This window comes from Halichoerus grypus, chromosome 6 (genome assembly GCF_964656455.1).
Source record: "Halichoerus grypus chromosome 6, mHalGry1.hap1.1, whole genome shotgun sequence".
In the NCBI taxonomy this organism is placed as follows: Eukaryota; Metazoa; Chordata; class Mammalia; order Carnivora; family Phocidae; genus Halichoerus; species Halichoerus grypus.
The window spans coordinates 68,840,079-68,855,010 of NC_135717.1; the positions used below are offsets into that span (position 1 = coordinate 68,840,079).

Consider the following 14,932-nt stretch of genomic DNA (forward strand, 5'->3'; position numbering starts at 1 on the left):
ACATAATTCTTGCTGTTAGACCAAATGTATAAAATTTCAGTCACTATGGAAAAATTAGAGCTTTGGAGAACCATTGCATAGAAATGACTTTATTCATTGGCTTTAAGATGAAGGAAAACAAATTTTTATTGAGTATTTTTTATAAGAGGTTTAAAAAGGTACTCTAACCACTGCCTGTAATTTGTTATAGCTGCTGTAGATGACTAATTGAAAGAGTAAAAGCTCTTTAGAAGCAGAAAATTAATCACAGCAGTGTATCCTGCTTTGCTCATACATGTGGTTGTCTTATATTGTTTGCTATTTTCTTTCTTAGGTTTCAAAGTTGAAATTTTTCTTTCCCCCTTTTCAGAGAGAGTTCGAATAGATGACTTTGAAGACTTACAGAGCTGAGATATGAAGATTTTGAAGTCATTCTATATCTGAAGGTATGATTTAAATATCAGCATTACAGTAAGTATTTAGGAAAGAAATGCAATTTTGTGGTTAACACATCATTGGCTTTGCCTGCATCCTGAGAATGCAGATTAAAGTACATCATGAAGGGTGAATTTGTTTGAATCACATTCAAGAAACCAGAGCTCTGAGAAAATTAAAGCTCCCTCTGTGATAAGTTACAGGACCACAAACATACAGGGGAGATGAGCCCTTTTGATAGTTGGGAAAATCTTTATATCTCCTTAGTGTCCTATGGGCCCTTTAGGAGCTCCAGGAAAGAAAAGGAAAACTTAATATTGGGTTTTTCTTTTTGTACTGAGCTGAGGCTATGGGAGAGACTTTTTAGATGAGAGCAGAGATGGGCACAGGAAGGGGAACAGAAGCACCCTTCTGGGAACTGTGCTTTCTGGACTGCCTCTCTGGGGCAGTATTTCTCAAATTGTGTTCCCTGGAACACAGTTCCCTATACTATTAATGCAGTGGGGACAGAGGTGGGAAGATGGGTCTGTGCTCAAATGAGTTTAGAAAACATTGAATTAAAATTAAGTGACTTTTCTTACTGAAGGATCTCAAAAACAAATGAGCCTTGTGAATCTCATGGGTGTGTATAGTCAGCAGTACTTACCAGAGTCCTCTTTTGTGGGGCATCTTGAGACCAATGTTCCATTTGTTCATTAAGTCGTTAATGAACACCGGCCGTGCATGGTGTTAGATACTAAAAATATATCAATAAATGAGATTGGCAAATAAAGTTAGAAATAAGTAAGAGCAATTACTGATAGATATGATAGCAAATGTTTAAGAGAAGGGTCTTGGGAGCTAGGGGACCTGGGTTTTCTTTCTTTTTTTTTTTTTAAAGATTTATTTATTTGACAGAGAGAGACACGGAGAGAGAGGGAACACAAGCAGGGGGAGTGGGAGAGGGAGAAGCAGGCTTCCCGCCAAGCAGGGAGCCCGATGCGGGGCTTGATCCCAGGACCCTGGGACCATGACCTGAGCCGAAGGCAGACGCTTAATGACTGAGCCACCCAGGCACGCCTGGACCTGGGTTTTCAACCTGACTCTGCCATTTATAAACTGTATAACCTTGAACGAGATACTTAAACTCTCTTTCAGCTTCCACATGTATAAAATGGTGATAATAGCATCTACCTAGTAAGGTTGTTGTGAGGATTAAGATGATAAATACATGCTGGCAAATACTAAACCTTATACAGGGGTTATCAGAATTTGTACTTATAATAATAATGGCTGAGTGCTCTGAAGTTTATATGATAGACGGGAGAAGAGATAGTGATGGATAGAGACTTTTGAACTGGATGGTCCAGGACTTCCTGAAGTAGAGACCTGTGAAGATGAGAAAGACTGAGCTATGGAGATAGTATAGAGAGTGTGTACAGAAGGAAACATAAGTGTGAAAAGGTTATGTCTTATGGAGAGAAAGCATTTGACAATTCCAACACCCCTTTAAGATTAAAACAACAACAAACCAAACAACAACAACAAAGGAGGAATTGAAGGGAAGTTCTTCAACCTGAAAAGGTCATCTATGAGAAACCCACAGCTAACGTCACACTTAATGTGAAGGACTGAAAGCTTTCCCCCTAAGACCAGGAACAAGACATAGATGTCCACTCTCATCAATTCTATTCAGTATTATACTGGAAGTTCTAGCTAGGGCAGTTAAGAAAGGATATGGAATAAAAGGCTCCTAGATTGGAGAGGAAAAAGTAAAACTATCCCTGTTTGCAAATGACATGATCATGGATATGGAAAATCCTAAGGGATCCATGGCACTATCAGAACTAATAAACAAGTTCAGAAATGTTGTAGGGTATAAGATCAATATACAAAAATAAGTTCTATTGCTATACACTTATAGTGAACAATCTGAAATGAACTTGAGAAAATATTTCCTCCTCTAATAGCATGAAAAAAATACTTAGGAATAAATGTAATCAGAGAAGTATAAAATTTACACTATTAAAACTACAAAACATTGTTGAAAAAATTAAAGAAAATTTAAATAAGTGATAAAACATCTCATGTCCATGAATCGGAAGACTTACTATTGTTAAAATGACAGTACTCCCTAAATTGATCTGTAGATTCAGTGCAATCTCTATCAGGATCTCAGACGGAGGGGCGCCTGGGTGGCCCAGATGGTTAAGCGTCTGCCTTCGGCTCAGGTCATGATCCCAGGGTCCTGGGATCGAGCCCCACATCGGGCTCCTGGCTCAGCAGGGAGCCTGCTTCTCCCTCTCCCTCTGCCTCTCCCCCTCCTCATGCTCCCTCTCTCTTTGTATCTCTGTGTCTCAAATGAATAAATAAAATCTTAAAAAAAAAAAAAGATCTCAGATGGATTCTTTGCAGAAATTGACAGACTGACCCTAAAATTCACATAGACATTTAAGGGATCCGGAATAGCCAAAACATCTTGAAAAAGAGCAGAATTGGAAGACTTACCCTTCCTGATTTCAAAACTTTATATAAAGCCACAATAATCAGGCCAGTGTGGTACTGGCATAAGGATAGACATATAGATTTTTGTAATAGAATTTATAGATCAGAAATAAACCCATAAATTTATGGTAATTGATATTTGTCAGTTGTGCCAAGACAATTCTTGGGGGAAATATCCTATTCAACAAATGATCTGGGACAACTGGATATCAACATGAAAAGGAATAAAGTTGGCCCACTACCTCACACGAGATACAAAAATTAATTCAAAGTGAATCAAAGGCCTAAATGTAAGACCTAAAACTATAACACTCTTAGAAGACAACATGGGTATTAATCTTCATGACCTTGGGATAGGCAATGATTTTTTTTTTTTGAGATACAACACCAAAAGCACAAGTGAAACAGAAAAATAGATAACTTGGACATCAACAAAATTAATCAAAAGATGCTATCAAGAGAATGAAAAGACAACCCACAGAATGGGAAAAAATGTTTGCAAATCATATAATCTGATATGGGACTTATATGTAGCATATATAAAGACTCTTACACCTCAGTAATAAAAAGATAACTGAATTCAAAAATAGGCAAAGATCTGAATAGATATTTCTCCAAAGAAGATAGGCAAATGGCTAGTAATCACATGGGAAGATTCTCAACATCACTAGCCATTAGTGAAAAGCAAATCAAAACCACAATGTGATATTACTTCATAGCCACTATGAAAGACAGTAATAAGTGTTGGTGAAGATGTGGAGAAATTGGAACTCTCATACACTACTGGTGAGAATGCAAAATCTATCCAAAGCAGCTGCTTTGGAAAACAGTCTGGCAATTCTTCATACAGTTAAAGAGAGTAGCCTTATGATTCAGCATATTCACTCCTAGGTATATACCAAGATAAATGAAAACATATGTCTATATAAAAACACAAATATTCATGGCAGTCTCATTCATAATTGTTGAAGAATGGAAAAAACCCAATGTCTGTCAACTGATGAACAAATAAAATATTGTATATCCATGTGATAAGATATTATTCAGCTGTAAAAGAGAATGAAGTACTGATACATGCTACAATATGGATGAATCTTAGAAATATGCTAAATGAAAAAAGCCAGACACAAAGACCATGATGCATAATTCCATTTTTATGGGATTTCTAGAACAGACAAATCTAGAGAGACAGAAAGAGTAATGGTTGCCTAGCACTGGAGTATCTAGGGGAAAATTGAGAGTGATTGCTAATGGGTACATAGTTTCTTTTGGGGGTGATGAAAATATCTAAAATTGATTTGATAGTGGTCATACAGGTGTATAAATATTCTAAAGCCACTAAATTATACACTTTAAATTAGTGGATTGTATTGTATATGAATTATATATCAATAAAACTGTTGTATATATAAAAAGGGATATGTCTTAGAGGTGTAACCATCAGCACTTGGTGGTAGCTGAGATACAGGGAGTGAGAACAAGGGAGGAATTAAGAATGACTCCCAGATTTTGGCTCTGGCAACGTCTGAGGGGAGTAAAAACTGGGGGAGGAGATTTTGTTTTGTTTTTTTGTTTTTGTTTGAATTGGGCGGGCCAGCTTTGAGAATCAAGAGCTCTGTTACGGACATACTAAGTTTGAGGTACCTGGTAAATATACACGTAGAGATCTTAGGTAGACAGTTGAATGCGAGTCTGGAACTCAGAGGAGCAATCCTGAATGTAGGTAACATTTAGATGATAGGCAAATCCATAAGAAAGGATGAAAAGTGTGTGTGTGTGGTGTGTATGTGCGTGTATACGCACAAATGAGGCTCAGAATGAGATGGAAGAGAGCCACAAAGAAACCGAAGAAGGGGTCAGCCAGGGAGGTAGGAAAATAGAGGGGTATGAGGTCATGAAGCTCAGGTGAAAGGAGGGTGGTGTCCACAGAGCTGATGCTACTGAAAAATCAGGAAGAAGAGGATGGAATTATCTATTGGAATTGCCAAATGGATGCTGTTGATGACCTTGGCAAGAGCAGCTCAGTAGTGGAGACTCCGGAACAGTAGATTGAAGAGGGAATGTGAAATGCTAGAGTCGGGAGAGGTAGGGCAACTGATTTTAGAAGTTTTGCTGGAACCGCACTCTGGTGAAAATCGCTCTGGGATCCTTTCCTGCTCTGCTGAATCTCCCCGGAGTGCTGGTAGGGTTTGAAGGCCATCTCTTCCCTTGGAGCCAGCAACTTCGGGTGTAAATTCTGCATCTAGGAAGCTGCTAACTTGTATGTTGGGGTGGGGCAGGAGAGTAGCACTAGGCTGGGGTCCAGAGAAGAGTGTCATTCTTTGCTTTGTTCTCTGATGGTTTTGATTTTCTTTTATTTTGATTGGGAGAAAGCTGAGAGGAGGATTTTATTAATGTGCTTTTTTGAAGTTTAGATTGAATTGTTTAAAAATCATCATTTGAAGTCAGAATAGAGAGAAAAGGCAGCCCATGCTTTTAGATGCAGCGAAAGGTCCTGGCTATATATACACTGCTGCTTTGTGTGTCTTCAGACATGGGTGGAACTCAGTACTAGGATTACCAAGACTATGCGAGGTGGAGAGAAACATGGTAACTTTCTCAAAAGGCCCCCATACAAATGCCTGAGGAAGTAGTGTTTCATAAACCTCAAAAGTGCATTGACTATGCATCTTACCATCTGCATTAGCATGTTCTTCCTCCATGCTTTTTTACTAGTTAAGATTGTGGAAAAGCACTTTTTAAGATACATGCTCCTTCAAGCAACAACCCAGTCTTTACCTTCTCTTCAGAAAACCGGCTGCTACTGCTATAAAGCCCATTTAATGTTTTGAACAAACATCATGTTTTAAGCACATGACTATAGGCTGTTCATTTTGGATGAGTCCAAGTGGTGCTGTTTTTTCTTTTACAAGATGTGTGTGCATGTGTGTGTTTGTGCATGCATGCATTCATACTTTATTAAGTCAGGGTTTTGAAGTTATATCTGAGTGTTCTTAGTTCAAATTTCTGCCTTTTCTTATGTGGAATATAAATGACCTAACAGAAACTGTATTTTGAAATCCAGTGTGTTCTAACTGAACATGATATTAGAAAACATTAGAAATTAGAAAACTTTTCAAGCCCTGATTGAAGGCTCCTGGTAAGGATTACCTTTGTGTGTGGTTATTTATTTATTTATTTTTATTTTTAAAATATTTTATTTATTTATTTGAGAGAGAGCGAGCATGAGGGAGAGGGACAGGGAGAGAAACCCAAGCAGACTCCGTACTGAGTGTGGAGCCCGATGCAGGGTTTGATCTTATGACCCTGAGATCATGACCCAAGAAGAAACCAAGAGTTGGTCGCTCAACTGACTGAGCCTCTCAGACACCCCTATGTGTGTGTTTTTTTTAAAGAAACTTTTATGTGGTCATTACTGTTTGGTTGTGTTTCATTGTACATGTAGGGGACATGCATTGGGAGATTTTGAAGGAAGAACATTTCAGTATTACTTTCATTCAAGCGTTCTTATTCTGAAAGAAACATCTTAATTTGTTCTAGAGCATAGGGTTTTTCACTTATGATTATAAAAAAACAATACAGTGGTGTGTCCTACTTGGTTAGAAGTCGATTGTCATCCATGAGGAAATCACCAGCTTAAGAGAAACGCTGACTTCCCAAGCCTCTTTTCCCTGCTCCCCACCCAGGTGTAGAGATTTTACTAACTTGCGGCAACTTCGAATCACGGGAGAATTACAGTGGTTATCTGGGAGGAATCATTTGAACTTCAACCTATAGTTTTGCCTATAGGGCCATGCTAACAGAAGCTTTTTTTTTTCTTTAAGATATATTTATTTTAGAGAGAGACAATGCACATGCGTGCAGCAGGGAGGGGCAGAGGGAAAGGGAGAGAGAGTCTTAGGCAGACTCCATGCTCAGCACAGAGCCCGACTCGGGGCTTAATCTCACTACCCTGAGATCAGGACCTGAGCTGAAACTGAGAGTTGGACGCCTAACTGACTGCACCACCCAGGTGCCCCTAATAGGCCCTTTGATAATCTTGATTTTAAAGAGAGCAAGAGAAAGTGACTGCAAAGAGAGGGTTTGGTCTGTTCTACTCATGACTGCTTCTTAAGAGAAGCTGGCTTCAGGTGATCACCATGACTGGGGGCAGACAAGGTCAGTTTACAGTGTTTTTAATTGTTTTCGGAGAATTGGACTGTATTAAGCAGGTGCTATTGACCACATTTCAGATCATTTTATGGAGGAGCACTGATTCAGTTTCTTTCCGCTCAGGGTGGATCTGTGCACATTACTTTGTTTCTCAAAAACGTCTTGTTTGTCTTGGGATGCAGCCAGGCCTCTAATGTGGGTGGTGTGTGCTATGTCACAAACCTCAGGCCCCAAAGCCTGAATTTTGCTTTGTCAGATCAGATGAGTATATGAAACAGGCGACTAGCCTTTGGGAGATGCCAGGAGGCAAACATAAAAGTGATGTTCGTGAATTGATGTAGACAGAGACTTTGGGCAGATTTCTTTGAGATGTGGGAATGGAGGTGACAGGAAGAGAGAAGAACAGAAGAAGACAGGTAAGGGACTTCTGGATTTTCTGAAATGACCTTATGTGGCTGCATTCAGAAAGCTGGTTAGCATTTCATGGGCTGGTGAGGGCCTTATGCTCTCTTTTGGGGCTGTGTTGGGGAGCTATGATTTTTGGATGTTGATAATGTACTTGGCTTAGAGTATTGCAATGAAAAATGCTACTGGTTTGACTTTTTAAGTAGAAATATAAGTTCTTAAAAAAATGCTGTATGACTACCCAAAACTAGGAGGTATGCAGCTCTCTAAATAGGAAAAACAAACAAGCACGTAAAAAGCCTAAAGGAATCTTTTTTGTGATCTTTTCTTAAACCCAATGTAAGATGTAGGCCTTATTTAAAATAAAATTTGCCATAGAATGGGAAACAGAAACCATGGAAGAATGTAAATACACCTTTCTACACACACACACAGACACACGCACGCCTATATTTGCATGGAAAATAGGTAGCAAACGTCTTGAAGGACAAACAGAAGGTACAATATGATTAAGTAAGAGGTTGAATACAAATTGGAAAGAGTCCTAACTTTTTATTTCACTTTCATTTGGATCCTTTTACTAATTCTCTTTGCTGGGTTTAGGCTTTTCAGACATTCTTTGGCCCTGGGAGAGAGTTGTATAACCATAAAACTTGAGAATCCTGGCCCTAGAATAAATGTTCCTTTAAAACCCCAAGGACAGAAAATTGAACACAGCTGTGCAAAAGAAAAAAGCAACAACACCAGTGATGGTTCAGGGCTGCAGGCGCCCTGACCAGCTTCCCCAGTGCACTGGAGCTGTGGTTTCTTGCTGGTAGATGGGGAGCTTCAGCGCTTTTTGGAAGTTTCAGGAAAAGGCCAAGGTCATCCTTCAAAACTGTAGTTTCTTCTGTTGGTGGTCAAGAGTTGTTATCGATCGCCCTGCTTGTCCTATGTGTAGCCTGCCATGGTCCCCTGGGGGCGATGGGGGTTTGTAATCATTTTTGAGGTGCTGTGATTCTGCAAGCCTTACAGTTCCTACTTATAAGGAAACCCCAGAGCTTGAGCAGTTTACACCAGAGTCGGAAGAAGGAACACACAAGGATTTTGGGCCCTAGAGCCCCTCTCTGCCGTCTCAGAATAAAAAGATTTAAAGTGTGGTCCTGGGAACATAGCATTGTCATTCCTTGCTTCTCACCTCTGGGATGAAAACCACAATGTTGTCTCTCTGATGTTGGCCTGGTGGGTCCCGCTGTTTGGTTTGTAGCCCACGAGGAGCCATGGCCATGGACCCTAACCTCCGTGCAGCCTGGGATTAATCATTTTGCTCTTTGTCAGACCGTGTAATGATGATTCATACTTCTTCCTCTACAAGAATAGATTACTGTAATTTTCATATCCTGGACTGTTCACTAGGGATTTGAATTAATTCTTGTTGGTATAGAAAGCAGTATCGTGTTTCTGGGGAGAAAGGACTGAACTTGCCTACTTGGCCACCATCAGAAAACATTTAGGGAGGGCCTGTTGTGAGCCTGACTCTGGAAGGTAATCCTGGCTTCAGGACTTATTACCACGTCAGTTAGTTCACCATAAAGGCCTGCAAACGGGGCTTTGGCGTGCACTTTGGCCCAGGTGCAGTGGATTTGCATACATGACGCCATGCCCCAAAGATCAGAATGCACGGAGAGTTTTGCAAGGAGTCCTGTACTAAAATCAGGCACTGCTTCATGAGGCAAATCTTGCCCAGAGAAACATTTGGGAAGGAGGTAAACTCATTCAGGTTTGTGGAATAGTCTACCCAGAGCCAGCAGGGATCATGATCACAGACTGGGGAGGGTCGAGGGGGTGGCGATGGGAGCAATGAGGGGTAAAGTAACCTTTGGGAAAAACTCTGTTTTGGCATGCTCCCTGTCAAATGTGTATTATTCTGTCCCTTCAACAAATATTTATTGAGCACTTACTATATCCTGGGCACAACTGTGGGCACCGGGGATTAACAACAGTCTACAAAACAGACAAAAATCTCTGACTTGATGGAGCTCACGTCCTCAAGGCCATGGCCTTGAGGGTAGGAATGTGGGCTGGAGAGCACCCGTAGCCAGGCATTAGGAGGGCCTGGTACAACTCCTAAACAAGCACAATCGTTTGGAGATGTGCTTGCATGTATGTTCTCTCTCTTTCCTCTAGGGGGCCTGTGGCCTCTGTCCCGCTAATAAGGTTGCAGCCATCTTGGGACGCCTGGGTGGCTCAGATGGTTAAGCATCTGCCTTCGGCTCAGGTCATGATCCCAGGGTCCTGGGATGGAGCCCCACATCGGGCTCTGTGCTCAGCAGGGAGCCTGCTTCTCCCTCTCCCTCTGCCTGCCTGTCTGCCTACTTGTGATCTCTCTCTCTCTGTCAAATAAATAAATAAAATCTTTAAAAAAAAAAAAAAAAGGTTGCAGCCATCTTTAGTGGAGCCCCTGATGGGAGTTCTTCATGCATGCTAACGTGGGGTCCGCTCTGGTCTAAGGAGGCCAGCCCGTGACTGCAGGGGCTGCCAGGGGGCCGTCTGCTACAGACCGAGCCTCTGCTGGAGCGGAGCTGCCTTGTGATCAAGTACCCTTATCTTCGTTTCCAGTCCTACTGTGGCGTGACTCTCACTTCACATTGCCTCGTGCTGACCTACGTTCTCTCTTCCTTTCTTTAGTCCCTCTTTTCTTTTCTCTCTTAATCCTCTCCATTCTTCTTTGGCGACTCTGAGATGGCGGTTTGCCTCAGAATTACAGAATCTGTTTTTCTGGAACTGGACGGGACCCTAGGAGTCTTAGTCTAAACCAGCGATTTTTGGTCTCCGGACTGAAAGCAAGTGTTCACCTGATGCGGGGAAATGAGAAATCTAAGAAAATGAAGTAAATGTTTCATGCAGCTAAACTTCATTATTTGATTCCTGTATCTTTCCATCATATTCCCTTGAACTTTTCAGTTTTCAGTATCTTCCACTTACTCTAGAAATTACTCATCGCCCGGAACTCAGCCCCCTACCCCTCACCGTGCTGCCCCCACACTTGACTCCTACTCCCTACCCCCTTCTCTCACCCCAGTTTTCAGCTGGTGCCCCCCTCAATTTTGTAGATCCTGCCCCCAAAATAAGAGTCTGTGCCTAAACCTTAGGGTAGGAAGTCACCATTTGTATTGCCAGGGAGTTGTGTTTTAGGATCCCGAGTTGGAGCCACAGATACATTTTAAGCTACAGCATGCAGTGGTTCAGTTTTATGGAATTATTGGTACTGTGGTTCCACTTTATTACAGGTTTATCAGACGTTTGTGGGTTGGCCAAGTGTGCAACGTCCCTTATAACTGTTTCTGGAGGAAAATGAGAACGTACTTTTACAATGTGAACCTTATTGAGCTGGAGATGCAGATGCACTTGTGCTTCCAACCGAGGGTGCGTGGGGTTTCGTGGTTTGTGGAGGCTGGAGATCATGGCTGCAGAGAAAGGTGCGCACATGCTCCCCATCCCCAGTGCATCTCTGGGACCTGGGTGTTCTCCTTTATAACACGGTGTGGATGTTTGAATTGTCACAGTGCTCCTTAAGGAGAACCATAGGTACTTTGTATTTTTCATTCAGGAGTAAGACTTGTCCATTCTCTCTTGGTGTTTGGGATCAGCAGAGGAAACCATTTATGGTGCTAGGCTTTGTGATGCTCACAACAACACAAAAAGGAGAAAGCCTCTCGGGTCTTCTCTAGCTCTGCTATGGGAGGTCCTCACTGCATCAGCTGTACAACTTTAGGCTCATATTTCCACTTGAGAAGCAACCCCTGTGGTTCTGCCATGGGGTACCATTGACAGAGATCTCATAGTTTTAGATGTATGTTGGCCTAAAAGGAGCATGTCACAATTTGTATACCTCTGAATACTCTCAGGACTCTGAGCCTGGTGTCCAGGAATGTGATGTTGGTCCTGCCATGTGAGAGGCTGTGTCCCTGGAGCCAGGACTTATAAGACGTGGTCTAGGCTGCCCCCCGGCAAACTGCCATTTCATTCTGACCACGAGGCCAGCAGCTCTGAGCATGCTGAGCATTGCTGCCCGCCCTTTGCTCTTGAAGCAGCAGCCTGGGACAGAAGAGCTGGCTTGCTCATCGGCTGTTCAAGCCAGTGACCTACACACGACCTTGGAGCTTGAAAGATTGTCATCCAAAGCCAGTGAAGCTCTCCATAAGCTTTGAGAGAGTGAGACAGAGAGACGGATACTCAGTCATTGATTGATTTAGATAATCTGGGAGAGGGAGATAGGGTAGTTGAAAGACAAATGTTAGCCAAGAATAGTTTCCCCCTTTTTAAAAATCTACACCAAAACAAAATTATTTGTCTGTGTGCAGAGGACCACAATCTGAGACTCCTAGCAGTGTATCTGTCAGGAAACTAAGGCACAGCCCTGTCTTCACTCATTGATGTCAAAATTCTAAGCTTACTGCAAAAATGGGCAAAAAAAAAAAAAATGAAATAGTTCCAAGTCTGGTTCTGTTAGAGCAGAAATTAGGGCGGAATCTGAAACTGGTTGCCTCATCTTTTCATGCCCTGGAAATGAGCAGCTTGAAAAAGTACTTCTCATGATTGTTCAAGTTCATTGCCATTTATAAAGCAGACCCTTTCAGAAGGCAGACACAGTTAGATGGAGAGTTTGCTACCTTGCTCTCCCCACACAGACGGTTCTGCCAATGCGCTGACATCATCCTTACTTCAGAAATAGGTGCTTCATGGAAGGAAGAGTGGCAGGCGAGGTGCTTGTGCTGGCTCTTGCTCTTTTCTTTGCTGCCCATAAACTGAGGAGCCAACTTGTTCCTCTTGTCATTCTCCAACTTTGGAGGGGCATCAGGCATTGATGAGTCAAACCTGAATAAAGAAGGAGAACATTGTCCCTGCATTGAAATGAGCAAAAAGTATATATACATAAGTACAAGCTATTTTGATTGTGGTTTTCAGTCTTCATATCACAAACATTTATTCCATTTATGGAGTTCTAGCTATATAGAGATGAGACGGAGTCCCTGCCTTCTGGATGCTAGCAGTCTAGAGGTTGGAACTCCTAGACCATGTCAGGAAGGGGTTCACAGGAGAAATGAAGTCAACTGAGTCTTGAAGGATGTCTTGGGGGTCTTCTAACGGAGAAGGAAGGAAAGGCATTCTGAGCAGAGGGAACAGCCTGGACACAGCAACGATGGTCAATGTGGCTTCTCACGGTCACTACTCGGGGGCAAGTTGGTGGAACATATGGCTCATGAGGTAGGAAGGGGCCAGGCCGCAGAAGCTAGGGTCTTGGGAATTTATCCAACAGGCCAGCCAGTCTTGACCTTCTGTTTTCCTCTAGCACATGTATGCTGGGACATATCCACATGTGTCACACACCTCCTGGTGTATCTAGATATGATGCTTGTAATGAAGCAAGACATTAAAGTCCCCTATAATCGTCACACAACTATTAGCAGTATATTCATTAAAGTACATCACATCTGTATGAGATCATCTCTGGGTTAAGTGCAGTTTCCAGAGTATTTATGTGTGCCTCGATTGCTTTTTCCTCCTACTGATGAATCCCTAAATGCAAGACAGTGGAAGTGACGCTTGTGCAAGGATAGTTTTACATTTATTCCTCAAAAACATTTAATTTAAGAAGTTGTTGCACGAGCTTCCATCAATGAGAAGTCACCAGCTGCCCAGGAGAAGGGCTGCTGGAGCCAGTGAGGAGGTTTTGGCTGGGTAAGAAGTGGCCAGGCTGGGGCTGGTTAAAAGGTTCTGTAAGCAGGGGAGAGGTTGGGCTTGGGGAGGGGCTGGTCGGGGCGGGGGGGAGGAAGAGTTTGGAGGCTCTCGAAACAGCAGTTCTGCCAAGAGGCATTGAGAACACCTGCAGGGAAGTGGCCGCAGAGAGGGAGGCTGAGGGGATGAGGAGGGGCTGGTGTGAGCCTGCCCGCCAGGGAACCAGGAGCAAATGTCTTGATGGGAAAGGACGAATGTGGAATTATTTGTCTTGGGCTTCTTGTTCCTGTGAGCTAGCCTGGTATTCTGATCTCAGGGACCCCCCCCCCCCATGTCCTGAATTCTGCAGGTGCAGTGGGAGCGGGGAGGGAGAAGACTCTAGGGTCAGCCTCTTGGGCAACACTAGATGGTTGTGGGGCAGGGAGGAAGGGGGGCAGTGAAGCGACAGAGGAGAGTCATTGTCAAGGCATGGCAAGGACCAGACCGTGATGTCAAAGACATTCCTAAAAGGAGGACATTCCATGAAGGTGGAAGTAGGCAGAAAGTGTCCAGACAACAGAGAGGCCAAGTCCAGATGGGGCACGGGGAGGGTCCCTTGCTGGGGAAGCCGTTCCTGGAGTGTGGAAGGAGCTAGAATCCAGCTGCAAAACAATGGGGGAGCAATGGGACTGTGGGAGGGGAGACCTTGGTTGTGGAAGGAAGAAAGGAATAAGAGGAGGAAGGGGAAGGGGGGGCTGAGGGAACTCTGGGGTTGGGAGACAGAGAAGCCACAGAATGCTCATGGACTAGCGCCCCACTCTTTGATGAACCAAAAAGTTTCACCTCACATCATCTGTGCATTGCATGGCATGCCCTGGAGCCAACCTTTCCTAGAGTAAAAGTCCGGTAGAAGGTAGTTTGGCGCTCAGGAGGGACTGTTCCTGATGTTTGCGTCTAGGTGTGACGTTACCGAGTCTGAGAGGATGAGGGGCACGGAGCATTCTCCATCTGCCTGCTGTCACTTGTGTCTTGTCATTTTATTTTCAAGAATGAAAACTTCAGGGGCGCCTGGGTGGCTCAGTTGGTTAAGCGACTGCCTTCGGCTCAGGTCATGATCCTGGAGTCCCGGGATCGAGTCCCGCATCGGGCTCCCTGCTCGGCAGGGAGTCTGCTTCTCCCTCTGACCCTCCTCCCTCTCATGCTCTCTGTCTCTCATTCTCTCTCTCTCTCAAATAAATAAATAAAATCTTTAAAAAAAAAAAAAAAAAGAATGAAAACTTCAGGACTGTAGAACCCTGGAGTTTGAAAACTTGTTTCCTATGATATTTATAGTAGCATTAGGTTTTGAGATGACTCAGTCTCCTTTTCTAAAGAGTTGTTTTCTTGCTGTTTCTCGAGTGTATATGGGTTTCGAAAATAAACCATCTTGGGCAGTGGCTTACACTTCTGAATATTATGTGGAGGTATCCTGTTTTATTGTTGGGGGGGCCCTAGGTATTAGAGATTCTCTTTAAGTATTCATACAACCTGCCAAATAAGCATATTTAATTGAAAAGCAATGCTTTCTGTTACTTCTGTATCAAATATTTTCCTTTGGATCAATGACTTCCATTCTTGTAGGGAAAAAGAAACCTTTCCAATTTGAATTTCTTCTCTCTCTCTTTTTTTTTTTCTTAAAGATTTATTTATTTATTTGAGAGAGAGGGGGAGAGAGAGGGCCCACAGGGGGGAGAGGGAGAGAGAGAATCTTCAAGTGGACTCCTCACTGAGCATGGACCCC

The 14,932-nt window shown here is 42.9% G+C and overlaps 1 protein-coding gene across 5 annotated transcripts in view; it reads left to right on the forward strand.

Moving 5' to 3' along the window:
- The window catches only part of SVIL (supervillin), a 227,787-nt gene that overhangs the window by 61,749 nt on the left and 151,106 nt on the right, over positions 1-14,932 (forward strand). For all 5 annotated transcript variants that reach the window (XM_078075322.1, XM_078075317.1, XM_078075319.1 and 2 more), the window contains exon 2: positions 350-425. The gene's annotated coding sequence lies outside the window, so the exon portion shown is untranslated. The remainder of the gene's footprint in view (positions 1-349; positions 426-14,932) is intronic.